At 42.1% G+C, this 17641-nt stretch overlaps 1 protein-coding gene across 8 annotated transcripts in view; it reads right to left on the bottom strand.

Moving 5' to 3' along the window:
• The window catches only part of LOC115207551 (forkhead box protein P1-B), a 241771-nt gene that overhangs the window by 137380 nt on the left and 86750 nt on the right, over positions 1-17641 (bottom strand). For all 8 annotated transcript variants that reach the window (XM_029774727.1, XM_029774728.1, XM_029774729.1 and 5 more), the window contains one exon: positions 11165-11231. The gene's annotated coding sequence lies outside the window, so the exon portion shown is untranslated. The remainder of the gene's footprint in view (positions 1-11164; positions 11232-17641) is intronic.

Below are 17641 nucleotides of genomic sequence, written 5' to 3'. Positions count from 1 at the left end.
TGCGGCCATGATCAAAAACTGACCTTGAAGAACCTCCTCACAAAGTTCATTAACGTCAGACAGGGCAGGCTTCATCTTCCCTGACATAAAAAATGTTTTATAAACATCAATATTGTGAACTACAATACATCAAATAAAAAAAATCAACAAGGAAGTACATTTAAATAGGTGTGTAATTATTTATAAATAAATCACAACCTAACAGAGAAAACGTATTTTATGGCATATAATGTAGTTGCAACAATGCGTCAATTACAACATTGCGATATTAAAAAAACATTATCACACGTAAGCTCATTACTTTTTTCCCCCTGATGGTTAACTCCAGATAAATATCCGGAACCTAGTTGTAGCAGGGACCTTAAATGGATGCTTCGGGATTTTGGCAATGAGGCATTTTATCTAATTCCCCAGAGTCAGACGAACTTGTGGATACCATGTTTATGTCTTTGTGTCCAGTATGAAGGAAGTTAGAGGTAGTTTGGCAAGCCAATTCTAACTAGTGTTAGCATGCTAGCAGATACCATAGACTTCATGTCATTGCGCTAACACTAGTTAGCAATTGCGCTAGCGCTAGTTAGCAACTTCCTTCAAACTACACACAGGCGTGAGCTGCATGTCAAAGTCTTGAAAATAGAACTAGAGTGTGATTTGAAGCTCCAGCAGTGCAAGTCTCTCGTGGGGCCAGCGTGCTCACGCCCAGGTTCTGTTGAAATGAATAGGAGTGTCTCACGCTCTGCAAAAGTTTTGCTTTTTTTTCTGCTTCTTCCCTGTTGTTTAATTAAGAGACCGACAAGTTATGGCTTATCTAAGTGTAAACAACTATTTTCCAATTTTCGGGTAAGTGACCATAATCTTCGGGCAACCAAACAATACTGCTGACTTGGCTGATGGGAAAGTGCTTTTCATAACTTAATCAGAGTTATCTAATCAGGTTACATACTGCAGTTTTAAACTCCTGGCACTATAAGGAGGTTGAAAACCCTGTCAAACTGTAGCAACCTTATACTCTACTTGCACATCTTCATATAAATTAGATTTTAAAACTAGACTAATAGCAGGTTTTCCATTACATAGACAACTGTGATTAGACAAAATAACTAACAGGGGTGAGCTTGCTACAGTTGAAGTCGGAAGTTTACATACACCTTAGCCAAATACATTTAAACTCAGTTTTTCAAAATTCCTGTCATTTAATCCGAGTAAAAATTCCCTGTCTTAGTTCAGTTAGGATCACCATTTTATTTTAAGAATGTGAAATGTCAGAATAATAGTAGAGAGAATTATTTATTTCAGCTTTTATTTCTTTCATCACATTCCCAGTGGGTCAGAAGTTTACATACACTCAATTACTATTTGGTAGCATTGCTTTTAAACTGTTTAACTTGGGTCAAATGTTTCAGGTAGCCTTCCACAAGCTTCCCACAATAAGTTGGGTGAATTTTGGCACATTCCTCCTGACAGAGCTGGTGTAACTGAGTCAGGTTTGTAGACCTCCTTGTTCACACACTCTTTTTCAGTTCTGTCAAAATGCAAATCAATTTATAACATTTTTGACATGTATTTTTCTGGATTTTTTTGTTGTTATTCTGTCTCTCACTGTTCAAATAAACCTACCATTAAAATTATAGACTGATCATTTCTTTGTCAGTGGGGAAATGTACAAAATCAGTAGGGGATCAAATACTTTTCCCCCTCACTGTATATTGAAAATTGGTTCCGCTCTGAATCATTTTGTGTGGTATGATTGGTAGGTAGACTATTGCAGATCTGGACAAACAATCCACTTACCACTATTGTCACTATGAATGGTGAATAGAGGGCAGGATAGACAGACTGGTAGACTATATTGACCTGTGGTATAGTTTGTGCGCGGAAAAGCGCAGTGCTTAAGGGACGAACCAAAACACCTTGATATAGGGGACCCGCATCCAACAGGATGGAAGAAATGATATAGTAAAACCTGCAAAAGGGCGATTGTAAACCAGGGAAAGAAACGCATTACCCTCCCCTGTGCCCAATAAAAAAACACACAACTCTCCCCAAAGCCACATTTTTTTCATTTTAGACAACCCTCCCCTATATAATTCTCACAATACTGGACCAATCACACTCATTAACACTGAACTATCAAATATATACACATGCTGTGAGGTGAAAAGAATGGAGGTAGTAACACAGCTTGTTACCAAAACAGACACTGAGGGTAAACCCAAGTTAACAACCCACTACCTTAATAATTGAGACCAGGTGGTTATGGTTTACATCTTGAAATAACATTGTTTCATTTCAATTTGAAAATACTGTTTAAAATCATGTGCAGACATAGAAACTTTAAACAAGTTAGTCTATATAAATTGCCAATTGCCAATTGGAATGTACAGACTCCAAATATTTGTTGGATATACTTGTTCTTTTTACTTCAATGTATTTTAAAGGCCCACTCCACTTTGGTCTTCCTAAACGTAAGGAACAAGATAGCAAAAAGAGAGAAATACATGCATTTAAATGTCAATGTTAAGAATATATCACGACATCTGTTTGATCCCGGCCCAAGTATTTTTCCAAGGGTTCTTATGCTCTATCCCTGTCTAAATCATGGAAGCTGACCTTCAACATTCCACAGATCATCAAAGGACACAGATAATGTTGGGCAAATATCATAAAACGTGAGGATTTTAGGATTGAGGTGAGGCTGCCAACATCTTCAACCAACCAGGGAAAAGAAAGCCATGCATCTGAAAGCATAGGCTGGTTTAACCTACCACCTAACCCACCAATGGAATACGGTAATTCCTACCTACAGGGTACATGTCTGGGAAGACGGCACAGAGCAAATGAAAGGATTCTCAATGTCCTCTTTGGGGAGCTGAGAGACAGGTATCAGTCAAAGCCTATTTTGACAGAACCATTGACACTTAAATACATTCATCACAGTCCAAAGACAAGAAAAAACACTAAACAAGAATAAAGATATGTTGTTGTACCTCAGGACTCAAACCATATGCGGAGTGAGGTGATCTCAGTGGAGAATAAGAAGGCTGGGGTTGGGGCAGGGAGTGGGGCAGGGGCTGGGGTAGGATTTGGGGCAGGGGCTGGGGTTGGGGCAGGGGCAGGAGTTGGGGCAGGTGTTGGGGAAGGGGTTGGGGCAGGGGCTGGGGAAGAGGTTGGGGAAGGACCTACTGCTGTATTGGCATCTGCTCTGCTCAGCAGCAGAGACAAAAGACACTAAACACATCACTCTTATCCCCCCTGATAAATAACTAAACAAGGCAAACAGAGACAGATCCGTCAAGCTCCAAACAGCTAACACAGAGACAGGGAAAGAGATGGATAGAAAGATAGACAGAGACATAAAGAGAGAGAGATAGAGAGAGCAAGCACAAGAGAGTGTAGGGGAGACAGGCTGGCGGGGGGATAGTGAGAGGGCACAGCGATGGGTAACGGGAGAAAGTGGATAAATATCACAGAGTAGCCTGAGCCAAGCACCATGGAAGGTTGAGTATTGCAAGGCTGTGAAAGCTGGGCATTTTTGCAAAGCTGTGACATTTGTTTCTTATTGTCTAAGTGGCAGTTAAAAGCGTCTCCCTGCGAGGGCCCCTCGGGTCTGTGCTGGGCTGCTTTAACAGGGAGGTAACCATATTAGGACGTGTATGGTAAAGTAAACAATAACATAGTTGCAAAGAGATGGACATTTTGTAGCTAATGGTGTTTGTCATTCCTGTTTTCAGGGCTCTGTATGGTCCTGTACTTTTTCTGCTAGACCAGGGAGACTTTATTTATGAAAACAACGTAGGAGCCAAAACTGAAACCGGTGAAAATCACAATAAATAAATATATGTTTAAAAATGTCTCCACCTTTCTTGTTGGATTGCATTAAATAAACTCCCATCTTGAATGAAAAAGCTTTCCAAAAGTGTTCCGCTTCATGTGCATCTTTTAACTGTCTAATTTTAATTCAACATTTTAAATATTTTAACATTCTAATTTATTTGATGATCCAACAAGAGGAACAAGAGGAAAACCTAATTGGCAAAGATGTATGACGTGAATTAGAACAGTTTGGCAAACTTCCAGTCGAATGAAATCAAAAAGGAATATTATTTGATATGTCTAGGTTGGAGGGTTCCATTTCTCACTAATCAAAACAGCATGTAGTGCTATTTGAACATAATGTAACACTCATTCTACTTTCGGTTTCAGTGGTCACTTGTTCTCCTCTCCTTTTACTCTGTGTCACGGCTCTGGTTATTGCTCTATCTTCTCGGGGTTAAAGAGAAGGTATCAGTCTGGAAAACAATACCCATATTGAAGCCCATGTTTTCTCAATCCATTCATGGTAGCCCACTGCTACCTCAACAAGGGCCAAGTTACTCAAGTGTTTGGTTGTTACCAACACCCAAGCCCAGCCAACCCAAGTCTTGCATCCCAGATGTCCCAGGCTTACTAAGACATTACGGCTGTTGAAAGGGTCTAGACAACCCTAGTCTAACAGTTCAGCGAGCACAAGCAACCAAAATGTAACATCTAACTGCAACGCCATACATTCAGTGCAACAAAAACATAACTTCTTCCATATGCTCTTTTTCTACATTTTGTTACGTTACAGCCTTATTCTAAAATGGATAAATTCAAGTTCTTTATCAATCTACACACAGTACCCCATAATGACAAACGAAAACAGGTTTTTAGACATTTTTGCAAATGTACTAAAATTAAAAACCAGAAATAACTTGTTAACATAATTATTCAGACCCTTTGCTATGAGACTCGAAATTGAGCTCAGGTCACTCTGACAGAGCTCCAGAGTTCCTCTTTGGAGATGGGAGGAACTTCCAGAAGGACAACCATCTCTGCAACACTCCAATCAGTCCTTTATGGTAGAGCGGGCAGATGAAAGCCACTCCTCAGTAAAAGGCACATGACAGGTCGCTTGGAGTTTTCCAAAAGGCACCTAAAGGACTCTCAGACCATGAGAAACAAGATTCTCTGGTCTGATGAAACCAAGATTGAACTATTTGGCCTGAATGCCAAGTGTCACGTCTGGAGGAAACCTGGCACCATCCCTACAAGTGAAGCATGGTGGTGGCAGTATCATGCTGTGGGTATGTTCTTCAGCGGCAGGGACTGGGAGATGATTCAGGATCGAGGGAAAGATGAACGGAGCAATGTACAGAGAGATCCTTGATGAAAACCTGCTCCAGAGCGCTCAGGACCTCAGACTGGGGCAAAGGTTCACCTTCCAACAGAACAACGACCCTAAGCACACAGCCAAGACAACGCAGGAGTGGCTTCGGGACAAGTCTCTGAATGTCCTTGAGTGGCCCAGCCTGAGCCCGGACTTGAACCCAATCTAACTTCTCTGTAGAGACCTGAAAATAGCTGTGCAGCGACGCTCCCCATCCAATCTGACAGAGTTTGAGAGGATCTGGAGAGGAGAATGGGAGAAACTCCCCAAATACAAGTGTGCCAAGCTATTAGCGTCATATCCAAGAAGACTTGAGGCTGTAATCACTGCCAAATTTGCTTCAACAAAGTACTGAGTAACGGGTCTGAATACTTATGTAAATGTGTTCATTCAGTTCTTCATTTTTTACACATTTGCTACAATTTCTAAAAATCTGTTTTTGCTTTGTCATTATGGGGTATTGTGTGTAGATTGATGATGGGGAAAAAACGATTTAATACATTTTAGAATAAGGCTGTAATGTAACAAAATGTGAAAAAAGTCAAGGGGTCTGAATACTTTCCGAATGCACTTTAGCTCCCAAAAATTGTCCCTAGTATGCATAGAACACCTTAGAAAAGATTCATTAGATATTTTGTAACTGGGAACAAGCAGCAGCTAGGGCTTTTTTTCTTGCACTTCTAATCAGACCTCTCAGTGGCTATGTCTATATATGAGGGTACACTGGTTCTCTAATATAGTCATATCAATATGGTAGTTGTTGGCCTTGACCCTCCAAAAAAAAAGTCATAGGTAGTAATTTTACTGATTAATTCAATTTCACATTTTGAAGCGGAAAGAGCAGGCCAAAGTCAAAGCCTTTACAAAAGCCTTCTGGAGATTTGACACATTCTTTCACTTTTGTGATTTTCTTTTCATGTCTCTGTAAGACAACTCATCAGCGGGTGGAATTTGCTTACTGCTGTCGCCTCAGTCAATCTCACACAAAGACTCTGTCATGTTACACGTCTGCACCTGGTAGCAGCTTGACATCAAAGGCCTTCACTCTCCCAGACAGTGCTGAATTTATACATCCATCAATATGTTCCAAACCACGAAAAATAAAAATATGTCTGTGTGATGCTGATAGAAAAATAGATTGAAACTTGCCAAACACACTTTCCCCCCAAAAGGTATTTTAAGTAGCTTCAAGATAACACATTGGTGATAACACTATCAGTACCAATCTTTCTACTTTACAAGATAATTCACATGAAAGCGCAGGAAATGACAAGAGAAAAGAATGTTGCTCTATTCTCTGTGAAATACTTCATTCTGAATAAAGCATACATTTACCTATGCAACCTGTTTAGCCAGACAATAAAGAGCCTAGATACATTATCTCCCAAAGCCCATTCTGATAGGAGCTGCTGTGCTGTGTCTGGGGATAGAGAGAAGACAGTGTTTAGTAGGTGCTGACATATCCTGCGATCTAGATAAACTGGAACAAATAAAACCCAGTCTTGCTTTTTATGTTGGTCTCCATTGAAATGTCTTTGTACCCATCATGATAACATTTCATTTTCCTACAGCTAGACTAGAGAAGCCGCCTCGCAGCTATTTTGCCTGTCACTGTTTTTAACTACTGCAGCCAAGCACTGAGAGTAGATTACAGTAGTTAGAGAACATGAACAACACTGTGACAAAACTGCTAGTGGCATAAACGTTTAACTTTCTTGTTAGCAATCTCCCCCATGTGGCACTTCAGCAACAGCAAGTTGTTTATTATGTTCAGAGCTCGGCAAAAGCGATTAAAGAAACTCTTTAAGAATCAAAGTGTTATAAATGCATGGAAACACAGCCAGCTGTAAATGCCACAGAATTAGAAGCTTACCAACCCTAATACTCATATGGCAATTTTCAGCTTGATGCTGATATAAAGAAATTACTTTTTAAAGTAAGCAATAAACGCAGTCAAGAGAACTATTATGTGAGCTTTCTTCTTCCCAACATAAATCTATATGCAACCTTTCTTTGGCCGGTGTAACGAGTGCGCTGAGAGTGTTTTAGGAAATAAACAAAACAATAAACACAAAACACAAACATGAAACAGAGTCAATAACACCTGAGGAAAGACCCAAGGGGAGAGACAGATAGGGAAGATAATCAAGGAGGTGATGGAGTCCAGGTGAGTGTCATGAGGTGCTGGTGTGCTTGACGATGGTGACAGGTGTGTGGGATAATCAGCAGCCTGATGACCTAGAGGCCAGAGAGGGAGTGTACGTGACACCACCCACTCCCCAACGTGCGGCTCCAGCCGCAGGACGCCAACAAAGGGGACAAACCCGGGGATCAGGAGCGGACCGGTCACCCCTGCTGAAGCGCGGGAACCTGTCGAGCTGGCTGGGGCGCCAGAACCTGTCGAGCTGGCTGGGGCGCCGGAACCTATCGAGCTGGCTGGGGCGCCGGAACCTGTCGAGCTGGCTGGGGCGCGGGAACCTGTCGAGGTGGCTGGGGCGCCGGAACCTGTCGAGCTGGCTGGGGCGCCGGAACCTATCGAGCTGGCTGGGGCGCCGGAACCTGTCGAGCTGGCTGGGGCGCCGGAACCTGTCGAGCTGGCTGGGGCGCCGGAACCTATCGAGCTGGCTGGGGCGGCGGAACCTGTCGAGCTGGCTGGGGCGCGGGAACCTGTCGAGGTGGCTGGGGCGCCGGAACCTGTCGAGCTGGCTGGGGCGCGGGAACCTGTCGAGCTGGCTGGGGTGCCGGAACCTGTCGAGCTGGCTGGGGCGCCGGAACCTGTCGAGCTGGCTGGGGCGCCGGAACCTGTCGAGCTGGCTGGGGCGCCGGAACCTGTCGAGCTGGCTGGGGCGCCGAAACCTGTCGAGCTGGCTGGGGCACCGGAACCTGTCGAGCTGGCTGGGGCGCCGGAACCTGTCGAGCTGGCTGGGGCGCCGGAACCTGTCGAGCTGGCTGGGGCGCCGGAACCTGTCGAGCTGGCTGGGGTGCCGGAACCTGTCGAGCTGGCTGGGGCGCCGGAACCTGACAGACCGACTGAGGCAGGGGAGCCTGGCGATCCGGCGGAGGCATGAAAGCCCGACAAGCCGGCGGAGGCAGGGGAGACTGGTGATCCGGCGGAGGCATGAGAGCCCGACAAGCCGGCGGAGGCAGGGGAGACTGGTGATCCGGCTGAGGCATGAGAGCCCGACAAGCCGGCGGAGGCAGGGGAGACTGGTGATCCGGCTGAGGCATGAGAGCCTGTAGCGGCTCCCGGACCCGACGTCATTTACACTGACACAAAAAAAGATATATAAAAAAAAACTCCCTGATGCTTCCCTTAGGTGAGGTGTTATTCTGTAACGAGTGCGCTGAGAGTTGGGAAAGCAAGTACAGGGAGTGAGTGTTTAATAAATAAACAAAACAAAACAATAACCACAAAACACAAACAATGCACTGACATGAAACAGAGTCAATAACACCTGAGGAAAGACCCAAGGGGAGGGACAGATAGGGAAGATAATCAAGGAGGTGATGGAGTCCAGGAAGGTGTCATGAGGTGCTGGTGTGCTTGACGATGGTGATAGGTGTGTGGGATAATCAGCAGCCTGATGACCTAGAGGCCGGAGAGGGAGTATACGTGACAGCCGGACTCATGAATTTACTTTTTATCTTTAATACTCCTATAAAAAGCTGTAGATTAGCAAAGTAATTTGACTGTGAACTTCAAAGGCACTCAAAATAACAGCAGCGTAGCGAGTAATACGAGCAAGCAACCGTTGGCATGATATGTTCTTCCTTCTGTTTGAATATGAAGTTCAAACGGAGACAAGTGCATTTAAAAGGAATCTAAATAGAAACACACACTGATGTTCTGAGGGAGAACTTCTTCCTGGAATAGGCCTTCGTCTGTTGACTTAAGCATCACCAACATATGAGTAAATTGGAAGAGAAACTAAGACCTGTATGGTGCATGTTGTGCATGATATGAACCTACACATGTAGGATCTTAATTTGACCTATATTGTCACAGTAAAATAAACCTGCAGCAACAGGATTTTAATGTTTAGTCCATAATGTTGCTTGTTCGGTGGTTAGGCTATTAGCTGGCCAAAAGGAGGCTACATGAAAAGTGCAATACTGTTAAAAATGTATAACCATGTGTTAGTGTGGGTTTTCAGTAAATTTATGTAAATCATGAAACTCATCTGCATTTCCTGCAAATTTTCAGCAACAAAAGAGTGATCAAATTAATATCCTACAGCTGTAGCATCATTCAGCACGATGATAATTGAACTATCTGGCCAAGAGCCATCCTTACTGAAATCCTACCCTTTGTCAGGCTGCTTTAATTCATAATCCCTTAACAAATAAAGAAAATATGAGCATGTGCAAACATACATACATGAGCACTAACAAACACATACACAACTGTACAATCACACAATGCATACCGTTTCTCAAAATAACAAGAGCGTTTCTTCCGTTTTCAACTCCACTGCACTTCAAAACACCTTTAGACTGAAGCATGGTAATCCTATAAACTGCCACAGGGATTTCTGCATTAGCAAAGCAATCAAAATCACATTGGAAAGTTGTGTAAATAATTAGGCTGATTTTGGCACATTAACATTAATTACACAATCATTTGAAAGATTTCAGTCCTGATCTTACATCTGGAGAAAACAGCTGTGCTGTGGGCCTGGAGAATGCACTCAGTTACATTCTTTACCCTTCGGCCCACAGTTGCCTTTTTTTCCAAATGGAGAAGTGATTGGCTGAATTCAAACAGAGACGAGTAGATGGCTATTTAGCACGCTGGGATGATAGAACAGGCAGGACAAACACAACACACTTCCTGCTCTGATAGTGAGAAACGCACAATCTTTCTCAAATACTTCAACCCACACAAATGAATGAGTTATGACATATGAATCCCCTCTGGACTTAACACAGGAACATGTCCAACCGTTGATGAACCTATTCTGTTATCTCTCAATTTCCACAAATACAAAAAGCCTTCAAGCTCATTTCCTTAACTTCGTCACTCACACCCTGAAGGACAATTAAGACCACTCAATTCTATGTAGTGTTGGCCTATAGTGGTTAGTGACAACATGATATTATCGAGGTAGTTTGGCATCTCCCTGTTAAGAGTCTATGGGAGTAAACCTGCAGGGGTTTGTGCCCCTGCCGTTAGCTGTGAGCTGAGGGGCTGGGATGTTAAAGCCCATCACTGTCTACAGGGCTGTGAGAGACAGAACACAGACACACTGCTCCTCTGAAGCCTAGAGCTCCTGACGTGTTAACACCCCCACCTCTCCCCACTGGATCACTCCAGCCTGCCTGCTTATATCCTGGGGCCCCAGCACATTTAGATATGGAGAGGGGTGTGAGGAGCACACACACACATACATACACACACACACATAAAGAACCACACTGATCCACCAAGAGATGGAGATTCCAACGGCTAAATAACCAGTAGATATATAACCATGTATTAATCTACTGTTTCTTAAGAGGAACTTTGACCCTATATCATGACAGAGGCACAGTGTTGAGGGGAAATGAGGGGGAGAAGAGAAAATCCATGCCAATAACCCTTCTAGGTAAAATGCCCCTCGGGGAGTCCATAAACCTTAACTACTACATGTACCTACCTGTGCTTGCATGCTAAAATATGATCTCTCTACAGGCAGAAGTCCACTACACACTACAGACCTCTTCTTCTACAGAACAAACTGTGCTGTATAACATCAACTACAATAAATCATACATAGATTCATCACACAGTAGCATGATCATGATGAGATATTTCAACACTTACAGTCTGCGTGTACATTTTCAGGTGTTTGACAGTGAACCTTCGGAGCAAGGTTTTTGTTTCAACAAACATACAACCAAGGCAACCAGACTGCATCAGGTTATTTATTAAGCCAATCCAATACAACATTCACCCTCACACTGAGATTGGAGTCTAATGAATAATCGTGTGTTTACCTTCTACAATGACTTGCTCGTTTAAAGCAATCTTCAGTTCCAGCGTAGTGACTTCAGCCTCCTTGCCCTGCAGACAGAGGACATGGGAATTAGAGGTTGTTATTGAATAATCACTGCAACTAACTACAGCATTTTCCATCAGCAATCACCAAAACAGAATCTCTGAAAGAAAAACAGACAAAATCTATGTTTATTAATAATACTGCTTGCCGTATGAGCCCGCTCAACAGGATTGATCACAATTACACAAATAATGGGTATGGGTAACACACTTCTTCCTGGAATGGGTAACACACTTCTTCCTAGGTAATTATCAAGAAGTAGTCGATTTTTGTATTTCTTTCCTGATGTTTGTGTTTGTCTTTCCTTTTAATGGTGTCAGCAATCTTTCTTTAGACTGATTATCAAGCATTGACATACAGTGCCTTTGGAAAGACTTCAGACCCCTTGACTTTTTCCACATTTTATTACGTTACAGTCTTATTCTAAAATGCACTAATTGATTGTCCACCTGTGGTAAATTCAATTGATTGGACATGATTTGGAAAGGCACACACCTGTCTATGTAAAGGTCCATCAGTTGACAGTGCATGTCAGAACAAAAACCCAGCCATGCATGAGGTCGAAGGAATTGTCCGTAGAAATCCGAGACAGGATTGTGTCGAGGCACAGATCTGGAGAAGGGTACCAACACATTTCTACAGCATTGAAGGTCCGCAAGAACACAGTGGCCTCCATCATTCTTAAATGGAAGAAATTTGGAACCACCAAGACTCTTCCTAGAGCTGGCTGCCCAGCCAAACTGAGCAATCGGGGAGATGGGCCTTGGTCAGGGAGGTGACCAAGAACCCGATGGTCACTCTGACAGAGCTCCAGAGTTCCTATTTGGAGATGGGAGGAACTTCCAGAAGGACAACCATCTCTGCAGCACTCCACAAATCCGTCCATTATGGTAGAGTGGGTAGAAGGAAGACACTCCTCGGTAAAAGGCACATGACAGCCCACTTGGAGTTTGCCAAAAGGCACATAAAGGACTCTCAGACTATGAGAAACAAGATTTTCTAGTCTGATGAAACCAACATTGAACTCTTCGGCCTGAATGCCAAGTGTCACGTTTGGAGGAAACCTGGCACTATCCCCATGGTGAAGCATGGTGGTGGCAGCATCATGCTGTGGGGAAGATTTTCAGCGGCAGGGACTGAGAGACGAGTCAGGATCGAGGGAAAGATGAACGGAGCAAAGTACAGAGAGATCCTTGATGAAAACCTCCAGAGTGCTCAGGACCTCAGACTGGGGCGAAGGTTCACCTTCCAACAGGACAACGACCCTAAGCACACAGCCAAGACAACACAGGAGTGGCTTCGGGACAAGTCTCTGAATGTCCTTGAGTGGCCCAGCCTGAGCCCAGACCTGATCGAATATCTCTGGAGAGACCTGAATATAGCTGTGCAGCAACGCTCCCCATTCAACCTGGCAGAGCTTGAGAAGATCTGCAGAGAAGAATGGGAGAAACTCCCCAAATACAGGTGTGCCAAGCTTATAGCGTCATACCCAAGAAGACTCGAGTCTATAATCGCTGCTAAAGGTGCTTCAACAAAGTACTGAGTAAAGGGTCTGAATACTTATGTAAATGTGATATTTCCGTTTTTAATTTTTAATACATTTGCTAAATTACAAAAAAACTGTTTTTGCTTTGTCATTATGGGGTATTGTGTGTAGATTGATGAGGGAGAAAAAATCAATTAAATAAATTTTAGAATAAGGCCGTAACGTAAAAAAATGTGGGAAAAGTCAAGGGGTCTGAATACCGAGTGCACTGTATACTAGTGCATGTACATAGCTATCCTAGCCTTATTGTCTACCGCATCTCCTCATTTCCATCTGCTTGATCAGCACAATCCTTCACTATACTGTAGCCATTGAGGACGATAAGACTAACAATGAAGTTGTTAAATTAAAATTAAAGTTGATTTTTTAAATTCCTTGCGCCAGATGCCGCTATCAGAAATATGTCAAAGATGACTCCACCTGGTGGAAGAGCAAACCTGTCTTTCTAGACTCAGGAGCACACTAGCTGTTCAGCATGCACTATGTGCACTGTAAACTGAGCACTCACCCCCCGAAAAAATACATAAAATCTTATTTTTATGGTAAATGGAAAAGAGACTATGGGGCAATATCTCAGAAGCATTTGAATAAAAGCATTAAAGCATATCCAAATAAGAAAAAATACCAACTCTCTCACACTGTTCTTTTGTACAGTTTACATTTGGCAGTCAAAGCTGTGGCCAGGCATTTGTGGAGCTCCAAAGTGTTTATCTAAAGCAGACTGTGCCTAGATAAAACACATGAGCCTGAACCTTGCCCAGTTACAGCATTAATTATCTGGAATATGCCCTTGTTGAAAACACTAGTCAACATTAAACTCACTTTGAACTCGACGAGGGTCGAAAATCATACAAAATGGACTGTTCCCACACCACTCTCGTATTATTCTGATTCATTAGACTTCAATTAACATATCATCAATGACATGGTAAATCAATAGCGAGTGGTGACTAATGACAGATATTTTCAGTTTCAAACTACTAAACATCCTTAATCCCAATCACCTGAAAAGGCCCAGGGAACTAAATGAGTTTACCCAATGCATAACATCCATTTAGATAAATGTTCCATCACTTTAATGATGGAAAAAGTGTATTGGAGGGAAAAAATAAACAACAGAATTATGATAGCAGCTGTGATGGTGCTTTTTATCCCTCTGTGCAATACAATGCACATCTTGTAATACCTAAATAGATAATTGTGTCAATTTAAAACTGCACGTGGCAGTAATAGTAGTGTTTGGAGCGGTGGGGGTGCAGTGAGCCCACGGTGTGGATAAACAACAGCATGCTGCTCTGCCCCGTTGGGTTTGGGTTTGTAGAGCCCATCACACACTCCCACACTGAGATTTGTGGGAACAGAATAACTCCTGGTTGAGATGATTACCCACCCAGGTGTTTTATGAGCACGCTCAGTGAGAACATGAATCAAAACGCAGCAATTTCCTAAGACAAAAGAGAGTCGAGGAGCATCTTACAATGCTTGCTGCCAAAGTGTTGAAAAGATAGCTAGGTATTTTGTGTGTGGAGGTAAAATCAGTTGAACAAAAATCAAGGGAGTTACAGTATTAGCCCTATCATATCCTCTGGAAAGACACAGAGAGATACAGACACAGAAAGACTGAGATGATTGAAAAGCATATGTTCCTACATTGTATGTTGTGCTGTACCAACAAATAAGAATTATCATCATCATCATCTACATGAACATAATTGTTGCCTCTGTGGTGTAATAATAAATATACTGTATTATTGTTGTCTCTGTGATGTAATAATACACACACTGTATTATTGTTGACTCTGTGATGTAATAATAAATATACTGTATTATTGTTGTCTCTGTGATGTAATAATAAATACACTGTATTATTGTTGTCTCTTTGATGTAATAATACACACACTGTATTATTGTTGACTCTGTGATGTAATAATAAATATACTGTATTATTGTTGTCTCTGTGATGTAATAATAAATACACTGTATTATTGTTGACTCTCTGATGTAATAATAAATACACTATATTGTTGTTGTCTCTGTGATGTAATAATAAATACACTGTATTATTGTTGTCTCTGTGATTTAATAATAAATACACTGTATTATTGTTGTCTCTTTGATGTAATAATAAATACACTGTATTATTGTTGTCTCTGTGATGTAATAATAAATAAACTGTATTATTGTTGACTCTCTGATGTAATAATAAATACACTATATTGTTGTTGTCTCTGTGATGTAATAATAAATACACTGTATTATTGTTGTCTCTGTGATTTAATAATAAATACACTGTACTATTGTTGTCTCTTTGATGTAATACTAAATACACTGTATTATTGTTGACTCTGTGATGTAATAATAAATACACTGTATTATTGTTGTCTCTGTGATGTAATAATAAATACACTGTATTATTGTTGCCTCTTTGGTATAATAATAAATACAATGTTTTATTGTTGCCTCTTTGGTGTAATAATAAATACACTGTATTTCATGACAAATGCAAAACATTCATCAGTATTGTGTTTTTTTATTCTTGGTTGGGACTATTTTAGAGGTTGTAGGATCACATGTTCAAAAAAGGAATGAATACCCCTCCACTGAAACGCACACAATCCCAAAAAAGCCCAACATCCACTCCGGATGGCTCTTCAGCCCTTCTAATGGACAGACTCTCCACTCTCTTCACACCATTCTGACAGAAAAGAAGAGTTCATGAATATTTACCACAAAGTAAAGATATTCCATTAATTACTCTGAGCATGCTTAAAACGATATCTGTGGCTACTTCTGTGGTAGGTCGTTAATGAACTTTCACACCCTCATTACCATATGAATTAATGCCCAACTCGATGGCTGTCTGTCAATAGAACAGTTTCCTCACTCACTGTCTTTAAGCCTATCAGCATGTTTCGATCACATAGTGATGCTAGCTGCATCATTCTACACAGATCTGTTTATTTATCATACCATGAACTAGACAGCAAATCAAATCAAAGTTTATTTGTCACGTGCGCCGAATACAACAGGTGTAACCTCACAGTGAAATGCATACTTACAAACCAACAGTGGTTACAAACCAACAGTGCAATTTTTAAGTAAAAAAATATGTATTAGGTTAACGATAGATAGGTAAAGAAAAGAAAAACAGTAAAATGACAGTGAAAAACAGTAAAATGACAGTGAAAATAACAGTAGAGAGGCTATATACAGGTGGTACCAGTACAGAGTCAGTGTGTGGGGGCACTGGTTAGTCGGGCGAATTGTACATGTAGATATAGTTAAAGTGACTATGCATAGATGGTAAACAGAGAGTAGCAGCAGCATAAAATAGGGGTGGGGGGGGGGGCAGAACACAATGCAAATAGTAATTCAGGAGTCTTATGGCTGGGGGTTAAAAGCTGTTGAGAAGCCTTTTGGTCCTAGACTTGGCGCTCCGGTACCACTTGCCATGCGGTAGTAGAGAGAACAGTCTATGACTGGGGTGGCTGGGGTCTTTGACAATTTTTAGGGCCTTCCTCTGACACCGCCTGGAGTAGAGGTCCTGGGGTCCTGGATGGCAGGCAGCTTAGCCCCAGTGATGTACTGGGCCATACGCACTACCCTCTGTAGTGCTTTGCGGTCGGAGGCCGAGCAATTGCTGTACCAGGCAGTGATGCAACCAGTCAGGATGCTCTCGATGTTGCAGCTGTAGAACCTTTTGAGGATCTGAGGACCCATGCCAAATCTTTTCAGTCTCCTGAGGTGGAATAGGTTTTGTCATGCCCTCTTCACGACTGTCTTGGTGTGTTTGGACCATTCTAGTTTGTTGTTGATGTGGACACCAAGGAACTTGAAGCTCTCAACCTGCTCCACTACAGCCCCGTTGATGAAAATGGGGGCGTGCTCGGTCCTCCTTTTCCTGTAGTCAACAATCTCCTTAGTCTTGATTATGTTGAGGGATAGGTTGTTATTCTGGCACCACCCGACCAGGTCTCTGACCTAGTCCCTATAGGCTAACTCGTTGTTGTATGTGAAAACAAAAAATAGCATTGGTTTGTTTGAACATTCCTCCTGGAAATGGGTGGTGGTCTTGTTTGAACATTCCTCCTGTAAATAGGTGGTGGTCTTGTTTGAACATTCCTCCTGGAAATGGGTGGTGGTCTTGTTTGAACATTCCTCCTGGAAATGGGTGGTGGTCTTGTTTGAACATTCCTCCTGGAAATGGGTGGTGGTCTTGCTTGTTTGAACATTCCTCCTGGAAATGGGTGGTGGTCTTGTTTGAACATTCCTTCCTGGAAATGGGTGGTGGTCTTGCTTGTTTGAACATTCCTCCTGGAAATGGGTGGTGGTCTTGCTTGTATGAACATTCCTCCTGGAAATGGGTGGTGGTCTTGCTTGTATGAACATTCCTCCTGGAAATGGGTGGTGGTCTTGTTTGAACATTCCTTCCTGGAAATGGGTGGTGGTCTTGCTTGTTTGAACATTCCTCCTGGAAATGGGTGGTGGTCTTGCTTGTATGAACATTCCTCCTGGAAATGGGTGGTGGTCTTGTGGATCAATATAAAGAATGTATTAATAATAATAATAATAAGAGGGAGTCCAACAGGATAGGCAGAGTCAGTGATATTTATATTCAGGACATTAGTGTTTGTTTTTAGGTGTGTGTGTCGAAGATTTCCCAAGTCACTGTCCGTGCTCTGAAACACAGGAAAATCTAAGGCATGACTCATTTTCAAACAAATGCAGCTGTTTATATGTGATTCACTAAAGGACTGACTGAACAGTATTTTTTCCTTCATTTATTTCAAGCTTTATTAAGGCAGACTGATTCAATGAAAACATAACTACGTCTCATAAAAACCGCTTCAAAATATCAAGTGTATTTTC

Source organism: Salmo trutta, chromosome 14 (assembly GCF_901001165.1).
Source record: "Salmo trutta chromosome 14, fSalTru1.1, whole genome shotgun sequence".
NCBI classification, from domain to species: domain Eukaryota; kingdom Metazoa; phylum Chordata; class Actinopteri; order Salmoniformes; family Salmonidae; genus Salmo; species Salmo trutta.
This window is presented reverse-complemented; position numbering and strand designations above follow the sequence as displayed.